A 5,793-nucleotide genomic window follows, 5' to 3' on the forward strand; every position below is an offset into this window, starting at 1 on the left:
CCCTCAACCGTCGTTTAAAAGTATTTTACGTTTACTTGATGTACATGTAAACGTGTTTTAAAGGAACTAATTGTTTTTTCAAAACAGTTGTAAAAAAGTTAAATGAAGTAATAATTTTTCGTGTGAGTTCAACAATTTTGATGAATACAATTTGAAATGAAAAAGAATATGAAACTTATAAAAGTAATTTACACGGGTGAGATGGCACCATAGTTGATGAAAATGATTTTTTTTTTCTCAGAGTCTTAGAGACAAGTTTATTGAGGGGTCTTACGCAATGGCATTCCAAAGAGGAAAAATGTGTTTACTTAAAGGACAGCGGTTACAAAAAAACACAGTCAATATTTTCTGGTCATTCTTTGACATATAAAGACCAATAAAACTTCTATGCTCGTTCCAAGCGCGTTTAGAATAGGACTGTATTGGTGAAATTTTATTTAATCTCTTCGAAACTGCAGAGATGAAGCGGGAGTGGCCGAATGACCGTGTGACTTTAGCTGTGATATGCAACAACGAAGCTGTTGTGCCGATCCCGTATTTGAGAAGCTATGCATGATAGTATTTGCTATAATTCTGAATGTATTTTGTGTACCTTCACGAAATTTGACAAGTTTTATTAAACACTGCAAGACTTTCGTACAAAAAAATAGTATTCTTTTATTAATGCATTTCTATTACAGATTTATGACTTCCCGAAGTCTTTACAGAGTAAATCTGAATGAAAGGTGATTTTCATGTTAAGAATAATATCACTTCTCCTCATTGTTCTCATATTTTATTTACTTAACCTCTAGAACCTTCTAAATATATATCAAAAGTTTTTATGTAAAACTTTATATTTTTATCTATACTTTTATGTTTGTTTGTGGTTAAGCGCGAAGCCTAACAATCGTTTATCTGTGCTCTGCCCACCACGAGTATCGAAACTCGGTTTCTAGTGGTACAAGTCCGTAGACATACTGCTGTGCCACTTTGGAAGGCAGGGGGTATTTTGTTTAACCTGGCATTTACTTAGTGAAATCATCAGTGTAAAATGAAATAAGAAGTTAAAAATATGAATGATACTTTTCGCCTTCTTCGAATTCGTAGTTTACAGATGTTTTCAAATCTGATACTCAAATATTTAAACTGTCTAATATATCAGTCCGTGTAATTTTAAGTAAAAGTAACATTGTATCGTATTTAAGTTGACTGTTAAGCTGTTGTATTGTTGGTTTTCATTTAAACGCAGTACGATAAAATCTTCGAGTACTTACTTTGCATGTAATTTTGTTCTATAGTTACGTGTTAACACTCGGTCCTCACGAGATAAGGGCAGAGTTATTGTCTTATTAACCGACAGGGCCAATCAGAAGGGAGGCCACATGGCCTGTGCCTGAAGCTCTAAAAGGGCCTCAAATCTAGTCACTTGTTTTTTTGGCATTTGTTAAGTTTTGAGACATGTTGTTTTTATATTTGTCTCACTTTAAATTATATTTCACTCTTTTTTTCTTTCCGAACTAATTATGGTCTTATTTTGTTTTCATGTTTTTTTTATGGCCAGGGGTCTAAAACGCTGGATATGGCCCTCTCTGAACCTCTGAGAGGGCCCGATAACCGAAGCTGTTGGTTGATCATGAATCACTAGGTGGAATTTGATTTTGCATTATCAACCAACAGTGGAGCTTACAACTTCAATCAAAATTAAGTTTGATTGAATTCGCTAGATCTGAATCCGGCTTTCACTTGGAGGTCCGACATATACTTTCTCTGGACTGAAAAACACAAAATTCGTTGAAGCTTGGACTTTTTTGGGATGTGTGATGGGGGGGATCAGAATTGTTTTTAGTATCTTTTGTATAGGATAAGTTAGCTAGTTTTCCTTTAAGCCAAAAAGATAGACAAGGTTAACTTCCTAATTCATAAAATTAGAATTGGTTGTTAAGGCTGCTTTTAAGCCAGACACAGGATAAGATACTGTTATTTGTGTACTTCGACCTATAAATAAACGGTGTTTGGGTAACTAACTACAGGGTCAAGGATCAATTGATTCCTTTCCAGGTTATTGAAACTTTGTTATACATTTTTTACTCTTACGTAACATGCTGTGAAATATAACAGTTAATATACGAGATTGGCATTTAATTATGTGCAAATAAAGATGAATTTATGTAAGAAAGCTTTTGTTGTCATACACTGGATCATTTATGTTCGGTTTAAAGCGTCTTTATATTCATTAAGTTTGTTTGTCTTTAAGTACTAATAAATTTCCAAAAATGATCATGGTAGAACACCTTTGGCTTGGATTGCCTTTCCTCTGTACACCTACTTATCTCTGGAGATTGCTCTCTCTTGCAACGTGAACTGTTCAGCCATATCATGTAACCGTGATAAAATCCAGATGAAGAATAATTGTAAATAACTCTTGGTTTGAGTGTTTTACTTCTTGGTGGTATAAGTTTTACCTCTGTTAATAGTAATTACCATTTAGTGCACAGGGATTTCCTGGTCATAGACTGTGAAGTATGCATTCTACCGCAGTTTCAATCATCCACACATCACCTATAACAATTTCCTAGTTCTGGTATATTTTGAGAAGAACTCTTATTTCCTACAACGTTTTGTTTACTGTTCCTGGCAACATATCATTTCGAGTTTGATTTAAACCACTTATTGTCTCGTTTATTTCCTTCACTTTGTTTGATTACTTGTCTCACTAATACTTTCAACAACACAGGATCTAATATTCCTGTAAGTTCTAGATGTATTCTTTAGTAATTTACATGCATCTTTGATGAATTCAAACCCTCGCCAACCGCAAAGCTTCCTTTAAAGACATACATCTACTTTGACTTAGCCTGATCCTCATATCATCGTCTGCTATGGAATCTATTAATTGCTAAAGTGCCAATGAATCCATCATTTCAAGAGGAGCATCTGGCTAAAATAATATGGCAAGCCCTTCCAAATCTTCTCAAAGTTCGACTAAGGTCTCTTCTTTGTTCTGTAACCTTCCTGAAACTTTACTCTGGACACTTCTTTCTGTTGTGACACTCCAAACCTGTTGGATAAGGCAGCTAGACAGTTTATGTAGCTATCAGCTGGAAGACTACGTAATGTAATCAAAACTAGTCCTTTCGAATGGGTAGCAAGATGAATGACTTGTTGTTCACGATTCCACCCATTCAATCTGGAAATGATTTCAAACTGATCTGGGTATGACTTCCATGGTACCTTTTCATCATAGTTCATTGGTTTCTCGATGGCCGATGTTGAATTGGCCAACTAAACCTTGGAACGTTATTTGATAGTGTCTTGGGTAGAGTAGTGTTCTTTTCTTTCTCAAGGATGTATTCCTGTTTCACATTAGACTTAATCAATATCCTTTTTCAGTATTTTCACTACAACTTTTCTGTACTTCTTTAAACATTTAAACTTGTTGTTGTAATTCCGCTGTATGCTCCCTATAGCTTTATCGATATTGTCACCAATAAGAGTTATTTTAGATCTTAAGTCTTCTTTGAATAGCACGTCTGTTTCTTTAAACTCCTTTCTTAAATTCCTGTCACGATCTTATTCTGTCCTATTCCCCATCTTCTTCTAATTTTCTACCTCTTTCTTCTTGGCCTTTTAAAACCTTTCTTTACTTTCCTGTCAAGATCTTATTCTGTCCTATTCCCCATCTTCTTCTAATTTTCTACCTCTTTCTTCTTGACCTTTTAAAACCTTTCTTTACTTTCCTGTCACGATCTTATTCTGTCCTATTCCCCATCTTCTTTTAATTTTCTACCTCTTTCTTCTTGGCCTTTTAAAACCTTTCTTTACTTTCCTGTCACGATCTTATTCTGTCCTATTCCCCATCTTCTTCTAATTTTCTACCTCTTTCTTCTTGGCCTTTTAAAACCTTTCTTTACTTTCCTGGCTCATTCGTTTAAATTTCAGCTTTATTCATCCTGTTTTCTGTAACTTTTTTCTTTAAATGATCTTTATCTTTCTATTTATTGTTCTTTTCGTTGTTTTATAACGTATGGCAGGTTTCCTATCTCAATTTGAGTCCTTGTGGTCATCTTGAATGAAAGTTCAAATTTAGTCAATGTTATATTTTATTTTAGTGAAAATTATCCCGCTTGTGACATTTAGTTGTTATTTCGTTAGCAGGTTCGTTTAAATTATCTGGTGAAAACAGTTTTAAGCCAGTCCACGTAAACGTAACAATTTTGTTCATTTCTCCCTTCACGTTTTACTTTTATGTCACGTTTAAAACCACACTAAAGGCTCTATAGTATCTATACTAACGTAAAGAGATCAAGTTACTTGTACAACGTTTTCGGATCTGTGTTAACTATAGAACATATTGAGTTACATTGTACAAGTAAATTCGATGACGAGGAACCCACTTTGATTACCCCCCCCCAAACTGATCCTAAAAATCCCCAAGTCACAAAGTTTCTTCCCAAAATGTAAGAATTAATAAACTCATAACTGTATATATTTAAACATGATTTAAAACAGTTACACGAATATATTTTTGTAGGTCAAAGTTTCTATGTTGTCATTCTTTTGTTAGCTAGAGGGTGCATTACGTTAAGATATTCGGGAATATTAATGAACAAGCGGCTTTCAAAATATCTATAAAATGATTAGATCAGTGAAACAGTGAAGTTAAAAAGATAGAGAGTTGGTTTCTAGCCAGCAGAGTGAATCAATCTGTGTGTTTGGGGGATTCAAGGGAGGGCCTGGCTACACTTACTATAGCTTTCAGACATCAGCTCGAGAGGTTAGTATGGACTAACCTAACCTTTCTAATGTTTGTGCTTAAAGCCTAAAGAGAATAGTACTAGGTTAGTACATGTTTTTCAAATTAATTAAGACATTTTTTTTATACACAATTATATTAAGAAGATCACATTGTTGCCATTCACTAGCCTTTGAAAATTACGGTCTTTGTTAAAACATGTCTGTTTTATTGTTCTACGATTTTGAGATTGAGTAATATACTAATAGTAATATGATTCACTCGTAATTTGTAAAATATTCCCCTAAGCAATGTAATCACTGAAAGTTCACGATTACCTATACCATCTTGGCCAAATTCATATTATTAATATATATTTCTTTAAATATAAGTTGCAAGCCTATCTTGAATTCATCTTACTCATTTCTTTTGTGTATGTTTTAAGTTAAAATATTTATTGTAAATGATACTAATATATCTATAGACATTAACTTACCACTAATCTGTTTACTCTGTTTTAAAAATTGTCCTACTGAGAAGCCCCCCCCAGTGGCACAGCGGAATGTCTTCGGACTTACAATGCTAGAAACCGGGGTTCGATATCCGTGGTGGGCAGAGCACAGATAGCCCATTGTGTAGCTTTGTGCGTAACTTCAAACAAACCTACTGAGCATAACTTCAAACTTTTTCTTGTTATAATGTTCCCTTCCACAGAAAGTGTTCCGAACTGTTAATCCAAAAGTTTATGGTTCGTGTCCCATTGCCGCAATATCAAGGTCCGTCTAATGAGGCTGTGTTGAACTGTTTTTTCAGTGACAAGGTGGTGTATTTATCAACTTGTCCACGCCAGCTGTTATCATTCATATAGTTATCAAGCTTTCTCTTAAGCTCGCGTAAATGTACTGCCTCCACAACATTCGAAGGCAACCCATTCCAGAGACTAATTACCCTATTAGAAAAATATAACTGTCTTAGCTGAAGATGACTCCTACCTTGCCAAACTTTTTATTTGTGTCCCCTAGTCCTACCATTCTTGCCGTTAAGTATTTAAAAAAATCATCAACACTGTCAATTTCTTT

Source organism: Limulus polyphemus, unplaced genomic scaffold (assembly GCF_000517525.1).
Source record: "Limulus polyphemus unplaced genomic scaffold, Limulus_polyphemus-2.1.2 Scaffold456, whole genome shotgun sequence".
Taxonomy (NCBI): Eukaryota; Metazoa; Arthropoda; class Merostomata; order Xiphosura; family Limulidae; genus Limulus; species Limulus polyphemus.